Below are 14,736 nucleotides of genomic sequence, written 5' to 3' on the forward strand. Positions count from 1 at the left end.
TGTTACCTGTGTATATAACATCACCCATCCTTCCCTATAGGAGTTGTGTTACCTGTGTATATAACATCACCTATCCTTCCCTATAGGAGGTGTTACCTGTGTATATAACATCACCTATCCTTCCCTATAGAGTGTGTTACCTGTGTATAACATCACCTATCCTTCCCTAGAGTGTGTTAAATGTGTATATAACATCACCTATCCTTCCCTATAGGAGTTGTGTTACCTGTGCAAAACATCACCTATCCTTCCCTATAGGAGGTGTTACCTGTGTATAACATCACCCATCCTTCCCTATAGGAGTTGTGTTACCTGTGTGTATAACATCACCTATCCTTCCCTATAGGAGTTGTGTTACCTGTGTATATAACATCACCTATCCTTCCCCATAGGAGTTGTGTTACCTGTGTATATAACATCACCTATCCTTCCCTATAGGAGTTGTGTTACCTGTGTATATAACATCACCTATCCTTCCCTATAGGAGTTGTGTTACCTGTGCATGCAGCGGGCCCAGCGTAACATCCCCCACTACCTGGCAGAGGAGAGGCTGACGGAACAGCAGGAGGAGGAGAGGGTGTTACAGTTCAAGGAGCACCTGAGAGACCAGTACTTCCCTACAGAGGGTTACAGGTATATAACAACACCACTCTGATGATGAGATGAGGAACATGCTCCCTGTTGTCTTTTACTCTTTGTCTTGGAGTGATGAATAGACAGAATACTACTAGACTGAAAGCCAGGGGGAGAGTCTGTCGTAGTACTTCTGTTTTAGTGCTGGAGTCACATTAAACTCAGTAGTCAGATTAAACTCAGTAGTCGGATTAAACTCAGTAGTCGGATTAAACCCAGTAGTCAGATTAAACTCAGTAGTTCCATTCATCTCGGTAGTCAGATTAAACTCGGTAGTCAGATTAAACTCAGTAGTTACATTCAACTCGGTAGTCAGATTAAACTCGGTAGTCAGATTAAACTCGGTAGTCAGATTAAACTCAGTAGTCAGATTAAACCCAGTAGCCAGATTAAACTCAGTAGTTCCATTCAACTCGGTAGTCAGATTAAACTCGGTAGTCAGATTAAACTCAGTAGTTACATTCAACTCGGTAGTCAGATTAAACTCGGTAGTCAGATTAAACTCAGTAGTTACATTCAACTCGGTAGTCAGATTAAACTCGGTAGTCAGATTAAACTCAGTAGTTACATTCAACTCGGTAGTCAGATTAAACTCAGTAGTCAGATTAAACCCAGTAGCCAGATTAGACTCAGTAGTTCCATTCAACTCGGTAGTCAGATTAAACTCAGTAGTCAGATTAAACTCAGTAGTTACATTCAACTCGGTAGTCAGATTAAACTCGGTAGTCAGATTAAACTCAGTAGTTACATTCAACTCGGTAGTCAGATTAAACTCGGTAGTCAGATTAAACTCAGTAGTTACATTCAACTCGGTAGTCAGATTAAACTCGGTAGTCAGATTAAACTCAGTAGTTACATTCAACTCGGTAGTCAGATTAAACTCGGTAGTCAGATTAAACTCAGTAGTTACATTCAACTCGGTAGTCAGATTAAACTCGGTAGTCAGATTAAACTCAGTAGTCAGATTAAACTCAGTTACATTAAACACAGTAGTCAGATTAAACTCGGTAGTCAGATTAAACTCAGTAGTCAGATTAAACTCGGTAGTCAGATTAAACTCGGTAGTCAGATTAAACTCAGTAGTTACATTAAACTCAGTAGTCAGATTAAACTCGGTAGTCAGATTAAACTCGGTAGTCAGATTAAACTCAGTAGTCAGATTAAACTCAGTAGTCAGATTAAACTCAGTAGTCAGATTAAACACAGTAGCCAGATTAAACTCAGTAGCCAGATTAAACTCAGTAGTGAGGTGACACTGAGCCCGTGTGTATTTGTGGTGTGGTGGTATGTGTGTGTATTTATGATGTGGTGGGGGGGTGTGTGTGTATTTATGATGTGGTGGGGTGTGTGTGTATTTGTGATGTGGTGGTGTGTGTGTGTGTGTATTTGTGATGTGGTGTGTGCGGGGGTGTGTGTATTTGTGATGTGGTGTGGGTGTGTGTCTGTGTTTGTGATGTGGTGTGTATTTGTGATGTGGTGTGTGTGTGTGTGTATTTTACATTTACATTTTGTGATGTGGTGTGTGTGTGTATTTGTTGTGGTGGTGTGTGTGTGTGTATTTGTGTTGTGGTGGTGTGTGTGTGTATTTGTGATGTGGTGGGGTGTGTGTGTATTTGTGATGTGGTGGGGTGTGTGTGTGTGTGTGTATTTGTGTTGTGGTGGTGTGTGTGTGTGTGTGTGTGTGTATTTGTGATGTGGTGTGTGTGTGTATTTGTTGTGGTGGTGTGTGTGTGTGTGTGTGTGTGTATTTGTGTTGTGGTGGTGTGTGTGTGTATTTGTGATGTGGTGGTGTGTGTGTGTATTTGTGTTGTGGTGGTGTGTGTGTATTTGTGATGTGGTGGTGTGTGTGTATTTGTGATGTGGTGGTGTGTGTGTGTATTTGTGTTGTGGTGGTGTGTGTGTGTATTTGTGATGTGGTGGTGTGTGTGTGTATTTGTGATGTGGTGGTGTGTGTGTGGGGGTGTGTGTGGGGGTGTGTGTATTGGTGATGTGGTGTGTGGGTGTGTGTATTTGTGATGTGGTGGGGTGTGTGTGTATTTGTGATGTGGTGGGGTGTGTGTGTGTGTGTGTGTGTATTTGTGTTGTGGTGGTGTGTGTGTGTATTTGTGATGTGGTGGGGTGGGGTGTGTGTGTGTGTGTGTGTATTTGTGATGTGGTGTGTGTGTGTATTTGTGATGTGGTGTGTGTGTGTGTATTTGTGATGTGGTGTGTGTGTGTATTTGTGATGTGGTGTGGGGGTGTGTGTATTTGTGATGTGGTGTGGGGGTGTGTGTATTTGTGTTGTGGTGGTGTGGTGTGTGTGTGTGTATTTGTGTTGTGGTGGTGTGTGTGTATTTGTGTCGTGGTGGTGTGTATTTGTGTCGTGGTGGTGTGTGTGTGTGTGTATTTGTGTCGTGGTGGTGTGTGTGTGTGTGTGTATTTGTGTTGTGGTGGTGTGTGTGTGTATATATTTGTGATGTGGTGTGTGTGTATTTATGGTGTGTGTGTGTATTTGTGTTGTGTGTGTGTGTGTGTGTGTGTATTTGTGATGTGGTGGTGTGTGTGTGTGTATTTGTGATGTGGTGTGTGTGTGTGTATTTGTGATGTGGTGGTGTGTGTGTGTGTATTTGTGATGTGGTGTGTGTGTGTGTATTTGTGATGTGGTGGTGTGTGTGTATTTGTGATGTGGTGTATGTATTTGTGATGTGTGTGTGTGTGTGTGTGTGTGTGTGTATTTGTGATGTGTGTGTGTGTGTATTTGTGATGTGGTGTGTGTGTGTATTTGTGGTGTGTGTGTGTGTGTGTATTTGTGGTGTGTGTGTGTGTGTATTTGTGATGTGGTGTGTGTGTGTGTATATGTGATGTGGTGTGTGTGTATTTGTGATGTGGTTTGTGTGTATGTGTGTGTGTGTGTGTGTGTGTGTGTGTGTGTGTGTGTGTGTGTGTGTGTGTGTGTGTGTGTTAGGCAGACCGTCTGGAGATACGTGAGAACAACCAGAAGGTGGCAGCGTTCAACCTGGCCGTGTCTGAAGCCATGAAGGAGAAGAAGGTTGCTCGCTCCTCCCACTTCCATGTGAGCCCTGGCCTTGTCCAATCAGCACACTGATCTTCAGGGGTTTTAAATGTTCTCGAGTTCAAATGGTCCACGGCTTTTCAGTTGCTGCATTTAGCATGCATTGGTCTATGCACAGTTACTATTGTAACACTTAGCCAATGGTCTAAACTGATCAATGAATGATGTCGTGATGATATTGAACCCCCCTCCCCCACAGGGTTCGCACATCTTAAGGGCCGTCCCCTCACCCCTCCCAGGGTCCATAAGCAGCGCGGCTACATGCGGGATCTGCGGGCCCAGGCGGAGTGGAGGAAAGGCCAGGTCAGCCAGACTCAGCAGGACCAGGAGCTCATCGACCTGCTACAACAGGTCCAGCTGGCACAGGAGTAGGTGATGCATCTGGGTCCCAAATGGCACAACCATTCCCTATGTAGTGCACTACTTAGTTTTGACCAGGGCTCTTCAGTGCACTATTAAGGGAGTAGGGTACCACGTCAAAATGTTTGTCTAAGAGGAAGTGCCCCTGCTGCCATGAACCCATGTCAACAGGCCTGTGGTCTCCACTGTACGTACAGAATGCTGTGGTCATTGTACAGTCTGTTGCTCAGTTTCGACAGTGTGTGAATAGCTATTGTGTGTCTCAGAATCGCCTTGCAAAAGTCCCAGCAGCTCCACCTGAGACAGAAGAACAGCTGCTACAAAGAAAGCCCTGGATACACAGGTAAGAGTCTGTCCTACCATATATTATATAGCATACTTATCAGACCCTACCTACCAGACCATACCTACCTGGCCAGACCTACCAGACCAGACCATACCTTCCAAACCAGACCTACCAGACCAGACCTACCAGACCAGACCATACCTACCATACTTACCAGACCATACCTGCCATACCTACCAGACCATACCTACCAGGCCATACCTACCTGGCCAGACCTACCAGACCATACCTACCAGGCCAGACCTACCAGACCCTGCCTACCAGGCCATACCTACCAGAACATACCTACCAGGCCATACATATCTGCACCAGATTTACCAGACCATACCTACCAGACCATACCGACCAGACCAGACCTACCAGACCCTACCAGACCAGACCATACCTACCAGACCAGACCTACCATACCTACCAGGCCATACCTACCAGACCATACCTACCAGGCCATACCTACCAGACCATACCTACCAGACCAGACCTACCAGACCATACCTTCCTGGCCATACCTACCAGACCATACCTTACAGGCCATACCTACCAGACCAGACCTACCAGACCATACCTACCAGACCAGACCTACCAGGCAATACCTACCAGACCATACCTACCAGACCTACCATACCTACCAGACCAGACCTACCAGGCAATACCTACCAGACCATACCTACCAGACCATACCTACCAGACCATACCTACCAGGCCATACCTACCAGACCATACCTACCAGACCAGACCTACCAGACCATACCTTCCTGGCCATACCTACCAGACCAGACCTACCAGACCATACCTACCAGACCTACCATACCTACCAGACCAGACCTACCAGACCATACCTACCAGACCATACCTACCAGACCATACCTACCAGACCAGACCTACCAGACCATACCTACCAGACCATACCTACCAGACCAGACCTACCACACCAGACCTACCAGACCAGACCAGACCTACCAGGCAATACCTATCAGGCAAGACCTACCAGGCTAGACCTACCAGACCATACCTACCAGACCACACCTACCAGACCATACCTACCAGACCATACCTACCAGACCATACCTACCAGACCATACCTACCAGACCATACCTACCAGACCAGACCTACCAGACCAGACCTACCAGACCATACCTACCAGACCATACCTACCAGACCATACCTACCAGACCATACCTACCAGACCACACCTACCAGACCAGACCATGCCTACCAGACCATGCCTACCAGACCAGACCTACCAGACCATACCTACAAGATTAGACCTACAAGACCAGACCAGACCTACCAGACCCTACCTACAGTGCCTTGCGAAAGTATTCGGCCCCCCTTGAACTTTGCGACCTTTTGCCACATTTCAGGCTTCCAAACATAAAGATATAAAACTTTATTTTTTGTGAAGAATCAACAACAAGTGGGACACAATCATGAAATGGAAATCCACATTTATTGGATATTTCAAACTTTTTTAACAAATCAAAAACTGAAAAATTGGGCGTGTAAAATTATTCAGCCCCTTTACTTTCAGTGCAGCAAACTCTCTCCAGAAGTTCAGTGAGGATCTCTGAATGATCCAATGTTGACCTAAATGACTAATGATGATAAATACAATCCACCTGTGTGTAATCAAGTCTCCCGTATAAATGCACCTGCACTGTGATAGTCTCAGAGGTCCGTTAAAAGCGCAGAGAGCATCATGAAGAACAAGGAACACACCAGGCAGGTCCGAGATACTGTTGTGAAGAAGTTTAAAGCCGGATTTGATACAAAAAGATTTCCCAAGCTTTAAACATCCCAAGGAGCACTGTGCAAGCGATAATATTGAAAATGGAAGGAGTATCAGACCACTGCAAATCTACCAAGACCTGGCCGTCCCTCTAAACTTTCAGCTCATACAAGGAGAAGACTGATCAGAGATGCAGCCAAGAGGCCCATGATCACTCTGGATGAACTGCAGAGATCTACAGCTGAGGTGGGAGACTCTGTCCATAGGACAACAATCAGTCGTATATTGCACAAATCTTGCCTTTATGGAAGAGTGGCAAGAAGAAAGCCATTTCTTAAAGTTATCCATAAAAAGTGTTGTTTAAAGTTTGCCACAAGCAACCTGGGAGACACACCAAACATATGGAAGAAGGTGCTCTGGTCAGATTAAACCAAAATTGAACTTTTTGGCAACAATGCAAAACGTTATGTTTGGCGTAAAAGCAACACAGCTCATCACCCTGAACACACCATCCCCACTGTCAAACATGGTGGTGGCAGCATCATGGTTTGGGCCTGCTTTTCTTCAGCAGGGACATGGAAGATGGTTCAAATTGATGGGAAGATGGATGGAGCCAAATACAGGACCATTCTGGAAGAAAACCTGATGGAGTCTGCAAAAGACCTGAGACTGGGACGGAGATTTGTCTTCCAACAAGACAATGATCCAAAACATAAAGCAAAATCTACAATGGAATGGTTCAAAAATAATCATATCCAGGTGTTAGAATGGCCAAGTCAAAGTCCAGACCTGAATCCAATCGAGAATCTGTGGAAAGAACTGAAAACTGCTGTTCACAAATGCTCTCCATCCAACCTTACTGAGCTCGAGCTGTTTTTGCAAGGAGGAATGGGAAAAAAATTTCAGTCTCTCGATGTGCAAAACTGATAGAGACATACCCCAAGCGACTTTACAGCTGTAATCACAGCAAAAGGTGACGCTACAAAGTATTAACTTAAGGGGGCTGAATATTTTGCACGCCCAATTTTTCAGTTTTTGATTTGTTAAAGTTTGAAATATCCAATAAATGTCGTTCCACTTCATGATTGTGTCCCACTTGTTGTTGATTCTTCACAAAAAATACAGTTTTATATCTTTATGTTTGAAGCCTGAAATGTGGCAAAAGGTCGCAAAGTTCAAGGGGGCCGAATACTTTCGCAAGGCACTGTACCAGACCAGATCTACCAGACCCTACCTACCAGACCAGACCAGACCCACCAGACCATACCTACCAGACCCTACCTACCAGACCCTACCTACCATACCTACCAGCCCCTTCCTACCAGGCCAGACCTACCAGGCCAGACCTACCAGACCATACCTACCAGACCCTGCCTACAGGCCAGACCTACCTGACCAGACCTACCAGACCAGACCATATCTACCATACCAGACCTACCAAAGACATGCCTCCCACCATGTGTTACACAAGTGCATGTTGAAGTGGAGGGATATTTATTATGTTGATAAAAAGGCTGTGGATTGAATAGCTGAACTCCCAGGTGTGCTGCACAGGTTATGGCTGAGCAAGGCAGAGGGGACCACTACAGATTGCTGTTTACCTGACCACCTGTCTTGTTGTACAGGTGGAAACAGAGAAGGGCAAGCAGAAGGCCAAGGGAGATAGGAGAGTGATGTTCCCGCCCATCCAGGGACAGACAGCACCAGGAGACCACTCAGAGCAGGCAGGAAACATAATATAGACAAGTCTCCACGGAGACGAGAGGATAGGGGGAGACAGATGGAGAGGTTTACGATAAAGAAGGGATAGAGAGGGAAGGAAAGAGGAACGAGAAATGGGGAGGAAGAGGAGGAACAATTCATGGTAAAGAAGGACAGTTGAACCAGACTTGAAGTACTTAAAGAAGGACAGTTGAGGAAGGAAATGCAGTAGATGAGGGAATTGAACAGTAGGCCAGCTCCTCTCTGGTGTCTATGTCTAGTCCAGGTTGAACAGTAGTCCAGCTCCTCTGTGGTGTCTATGTCTAGTCCAGGTTGAACAGTAGTCCAGCTCCTCTGTGGTGTCTATGTCTAGTCCAGGTTGAACAGTAGTCCAGCTCCTCTGTGGTGTCTATGTCTAGTCCAGGTTGAACAGTAGTCCAGCTCCTCTGTGGTGTCAATGTCTAGTCCAGGTTGAACAGTAGTCCAGCTCCTCTGTGGTGTCTATGTCTAGTCCAGGTTGAACAGTAGTCCAGCTCCTCTGTGGTGTCTATGTCTAGTCCAGGTTGAACAGTAGGCCAGCTCCTCTGTGGTGTCTATGTCTAGTCCAGGTTGAACAGTAGTCCAGCTCCTCTCTGGTGTCTATGTCTAGTCCAGGTTGAACAGTAGTCCAGCTCCTCTGTGGTGTCTATGTCTAGTCCAGGTTGAACAGTAGGCCAGCTCCTCTGTGGTGTCTGTGTCTAGTCCAGGTTGAACAGTAGGCCAGCTCCTCTCTGGTGTCTATGTCTAGTCCAGGTTGAACAGTAGTCTACTCCTCTGTGGTGTCTATGTCTAGTCCAGGTAGAACAGTAGTCCAGCTCCTCTGTGGTGTCTATGTCTAGTCCAGGTTGAACAGTAGGCCTGCTCCTCTGTGGTGTCTATGTCTAGTCCAGGTAGAACAGTAGTCCAGCTCCTCTGTGGTGTCTATGTCTAGTCCAGGTTGAACAGTAGGCCAGCTCCTCTGTGGTGTCTATGTCTAGTCCAGGTTGAACAGTAGTCCAGCTCCTCTGTGGTGTCTATGTCTAGTCCAGGTTGAACAGTAGTCCAGCTCCTCTGTGGTGTCTATGTCTAGTCCAGGTTGAACAGTAGTCCAGCTCCTCTGTGGTGTCTATGTCTAGTCCAGGTTGAACAGTAGGCCAGCTCCTCTGTGCTGTCTATGTTTAGTCCAGGTTGAGTAGAAAACAATCTCAGCACACTGGTCATCTTCATGCTCTGCCAACCAAATGGCTCTTCTTTAACCGAGAACAGGAAGTCATAGTTGAGAGATTCCAGTACTTATAGATGACAGATGAGTTTCCAGTAGTTGTGAGCTCCTCTGTGATTGTAATCTTCAACCAGGTTGAGTAGAAAAATAATTAGAGGATCTTGATGCTCCACAAATCTAATGGACGTTATTTAATTAACGTATCTACCAGGTGGAATACCAGGGCTCGGGCCTCCCAGCGCGCCTGCCCGACTCGGACGGCCCTGTGTTTGGCCAGCTGGACTGTACCCCTGCTGGGCTGTCAGAGCAGAGGCAGCGGGCGGAGAAGGTCTACCAGGAACAGCTGACCACGGCTAATAACAAGAGAAAAGAGCTGCTCCTTAACCGCAGCACCAAACAGAAGAACGAGAGAGAGATGCTCAGCAGGAACAGGAAGGAGTGAGTGGAAGGGGGAAGGCAGGGGGGAGGGTGGGGGAAAGGGAGCGAGAGGGAGTCATGGAGAGACGGGGGAGTGGGGAGGGTGAAATTCTCCACTTGAAATTCAGAAAGTGAGTGAATAAAATGAGAATGCAGAAAAAAATGGTATATGGAAAGGTTCAAGGTTAAAGGCCATTTTATATGAGATGTCTTGTCTATATGTTATGTTTCTATATTTTCCTCTCACACTCTCTCTCCTGGCAGACTGATAAACGACCACATCAACCGCTTTGAGAAGCTGCGTGACCTGCGGGCCTCGTTGGAGGACACCTGGAGACGCAGCGCCGACCTGAAACGCCACCGAGACAGAGAGGAGAAGGAATTCATCAAGTAATATACTCAAATCACAACCTGGACTGGCCCTAACCCTTCTATGTTTACAGATCTGTAGGATGGAAACAATATGATGGAAGCTTTCCCACTGCACTGTTTATACCTATCCAGACTTCAGATCTTCAGTTTATTATCCAGACCAGATCTACCATACACTGTTTATACTTCAGATCTACCACTACACTGTTTATACCTATCCAGACCCTTCAGATCTACCACTACACTGTTTATACCTATCCAGACCCTTCAGATCTACCACTACACTGTTTATACCTATCCAGACCCTTCAGATCTACCACTACACTGTTTATACCTATCCAGACCCTTCAGATCTACCACTACACTGTTTATACCTATCCAGACCCTTCAGATCTACCACTACACTGTTTATACTATCCAGACCCTTCAGATCTACCACTACACTGTTTATACCTATCCAGACCCTTCAGATCTACCACTACATGTTTATACCTATCCAGACCCTTCAGATCTACCACTACACTGTTTATACCTATCCAGACCCTTCAGATCTACCACTACACTGTTTATACCTATCCAGACCCTTCAGATCTTACACTGGGACCTATCCAGACCCTTCAGATCTACCACTACACTGTTTATCATCCAGACCCTTCAGATCTACCACTACACTGTTTATACCTATCCAGACCCTTCAGATCTACCACTACACTGTTTATACCTTCCAGACCCTTCAGATCTACCACTGATGTTTATCTATGACCCTTCAGATCTACCACTACACTGTTTATCTATCCAGCTGATACACTGTTTATACCTATCCAGACCCTTCAGATCTACCACTGACGTTGATACCTATCCTGACCCTTCAGTCTACCACTACAGTTTATCTATGGGACCCTTCAGTCTGCTGATACCTATCCAGACCACATCTACCACTGACACTTCAGATCTACCACTACACTGTTTATACCTATCCAGTCAGATCTACCACTACACTGTTTATACACACCCTTCAGACATGCTGGGAGCAGTCTGCTGATTCGGGGGTTAGGGTCAAGAAGGAGACAAGAACTGTGAGAGACAAACATCTGAAGAGTCTCACTGTCACATCCCTGGTCTGCTATCTATACCATCATGGTGTAGATCTCTGAAACCTGACAGGTCTGGGAGCAGTCTGTGATTGATTTGACCACATTCTCCATTTAGTATGATATGTTACAGTCTGCATTAGATTTACATTACATTGATCTTACCAACGTAATAGCGGTCTGCAATGATTGACCAGTGTAATACCGCTTGATCGCACCAATTGTGAGGAAGACAGAGAACTGTGGAGAGACAAACATCTGGAAAGATCTCACTACTGCATCGCTCTCGCCTCAGTAGATGAAACCTGGTCTCACACGTCATGCCACTCCATTTAGTATGATATGTCAACTACTTTAGTTTGATTATCACACTCAACGTAATAGCGGATCGTTTACAATATATGATATATAACGAATTGTAGGATGGACGTATCCTACGTCTTGATATCACACCAGTATCGTTTCAGTATGATGTATCACACTCAACTGCTTTAGTATGATATATCACACTCAACTGCTTTAGTATGATATATCACACTCAACTGCTTTAGTTTGATATCACACTCAACTGCTTTAGTATGATGTATCACACTCAACTGCTTTAGTATGATGTATCACACTCAACTGCTTTAGTATGATATATCACACTCAACTGCTTTAGTATGATGTATCACACTCAACTGCTTTAGTATGTATCACATCAATGATATATCACACTTCTACTGCTTTAGTATGATGTATCACACTCAACTGCGTTAGTTTGATATATCACACTCAACTGATTTTTGATATATCACATACTGCTTTAGTATATCACACTCAACTGCTTTAGTTTGATATATCACACTCAACTGCTTTAGTTTGATATATCACACTCAACTGTTTTAGTATGATTAGGTTTAGTTTGATATATCACAGACTGCTTTAAAGGGTTAGGGAACTGGGTGAGCTAGCATGCTAACTGCTTTAGTTGCAAAGTACCTAAAAAGTAGTAAGTAGCTACAAAGCTGCTAAAATTGCTAATGCAGTCTGTGATTAGATTGAAATATGTATTCTTTATATTTGCTAAACGTTTGCTCTGCTTTAGTTTGATATATCACACCTACTGTCATACCAACGCTTTAATATATCATACTCATTTGAGTGTCCCTGGATTTACATATGCCAAAAGGAGATGTTCTATTGGAGTGGCACGGATTTTAGTAAAATATAAAATATGTTCTGAGACCAGTCTGTTCATGATGTGTAATGAATGATTAGAGATATGGGGTCAATTCCATTTCAATTCCAGTCAATTAAGTAGATGCAAAGCTGCTAAAATGCTAATTCTGTGATTAGATTGAAATATGTATTCTTTCAATTCCATTTCAATTCCATTAAGTTATTTCAACCCAGTCAATTCCATTTCTGGATTTAATTCCATGTCATTGGATTCCATTTAAAATATAAAATATAATTCCATTTCAATTCCAGAGCTGGGGGTCAATTCCATTTCAATTCCAGTCAATTCCATTTCAATTTCAATTCCATTTCAATTCCAGTCAATTCCATTTCAATTCCAGTCAATTCCATTTCAATTTCAATTCCATTTCAATTTCAGTCAATTCCATTTCAATTCCAGTCAATTTCGGGAAAAGTAAATAAAATTCCAATTTGCCTCATTGAAAAGCATCGTAGATAATTGGAGTTGGAATTTCAGTGTACTTCCTGGATTGACTGGAATTGAACTAGAATTGACTCCAACCCTGAACAATCCTCAGAAGACTACAAACCTTAGACTTAATCCCATAAATAAACACCAGTCTGCGTAGGACAATACTTGAATATGTTTGTGCTTGTTGGCTAATTGAGTGTGTGTGTGTTCATTATCGTGGTGTGTACAACACCTGTTGTAGCCTTCATGAGTGTTTGTTTCTGCACTTCTGTCATTTTTCACCCAGATCGTGTGTGTGTGTGTGTGTGTGTGTGTGTGTGTGTGTGTGTGTTTTGTCACCTTTGATTGATCGTAAAACAGCTTGACCAATCCTGTCGGTCAACAAAATGACCCATTGGCTGTGGACTCATCTCTTACCTGGTCACCATTCTCTCCAGTGCACGAACTGGCCAACTAGTCTGTGATGACGTATAACAAACACTAGGGGGCGGGATAGAGCAGAAGGTCTAGAGGAGGGAGAGAAGGCTGACTGTCTGTTAATTAGAGATAATAGAAGATATCCGGAGGGATGGAGGGATGGAGAACAGTCAAGGAGGAGAGGTGCAGAAGGGAGAGAGGATGGATGAAAGACTGCAGGGAGTGAATGAGGGGGAGAAGTGCATGTGTGGGCTTCATTACACAGAGTATTATCTGCATCCAAAATGGAAAACTATTCCCGACATAGTGCACTATGCTCTATGGGCTATGGTCAAAAGTAGTGCACTATGCTCTATGGGCTCTGGTCAAAAGTAGTGCACTATAAAGGGAATAGGGTGCCATTTGGGATACAAGCTATGATGGATGTTCTGCTGAAGTTCAAGAACAGGTTATTTTTAGTGCTTGTTACAAGCTATGATGGATGTTCTGCTGAAGTGGACTCTCTGTATCAGTGTCTTCTTTCCCAGTCCTCTCACACTGACACTTATCTGTACACATACAGTGGCAAGAAAAAGTATGTGAACCCTTTGGAATTATCTGGATTTCTGAATAAATTGGTCATAAAATTAGATCTGATCTTCATCTTAGTCACAACAATAGATAACATAGTGGCGGCAGGGTAGCCTAGTGGTTAGAGTGTTGGACTAGAAACCGTAATGGTTGCAAGTTCAAACCCCCGAGCTGACAAGGTACAAATCTGTCGTTCTGCCCCTGAACAGGCAGTTAACCCACTGTTCCTAGGCTGTCATTGAAAATAAGAATTTGTTCTTAACTGACTTGCCTAGTTAAATAAAGGTAAAAAAAGAGTGTGCTTAAACTAATAACACACTAATTATTGTATTTTTCTTGTCTATATTGATTACATCATTTAAACATTCACAGTGTTGGTTGGAAAAGGTATGCAAACCCCTAGGCTAATGACTTCTCCAAAAGATAACTGGAGTCAGGAGTCAGCTAACCTGGAGTCCAATCAATGAGACGAGTTTGGAGATGTTGGTTAGAGCTGCCCTGCCCTATAAAAACACTCACAAAATGTGAGTTTGCGATTCACAAGAAGCATTGCCTGATGGGAACCATGTCTCGAACAAGAGAGATCTCAGAAGACCTAATTGTTGACTTGCATAAAGATGGAAAGGGTTACAAAAGTATCTCTAAAAGCCTTGATGTTCATCAGTCCACAGTAAGACAACTTGTCTATAAGTGGAGAAAGTGCAGCCCTGTTGCTACAGGAGAGTCCGTCCTGCAAAGATGACTGCAAGAGCACAGAGCAGAATGCTCAATGAGGTTAAGAAGAATCCTAGAGTGTCAGCTAAAGACTTACAGAAATCTCTGGAACACGCTAACATCTCTGTTGACGAGTCTACGGTACGTAAAACACTAAACAAGATGGTGTTCATGGGAGGACACCACGGAAGAAGCCACTGCTGTCCAAAAAAACACATTGCCGCACATCTGAAGTTAACAAAAGAGCATCTGGATGTTCCACAGCGCTTCTGGCATAATATTCTGTGGACAGATGAAACTACAGTTGAGTTGTTTGGAAGGAACACAACACTATGTGTGGAGAACAAAAGGCACAGCACACGAACATCAAAACCTCATTCCAACTGTAAAGTCTGGTGGAGGGTACCATCATGGTTTGGGGCTGCTTTGCTGCCTCAGGGCC

This window comes from Oncorhynchus masou, unplaced genomic scaffold, assembly GCF_036934945.1.
Source record: "Oncorhynchus masou masou isolate Uvic2021 unplaced genomic scaffold, UVic_Omas_1.1 unplaced_scaffold_461, whole genome shotgun sequence".
NCBI classification, from domain to species: Eukaryota; Metazoa; Chordata; class Actinopteri; order Salmoniformes; family Salmonidae; genus Oncorhynchus; species Oncorhynchus masou.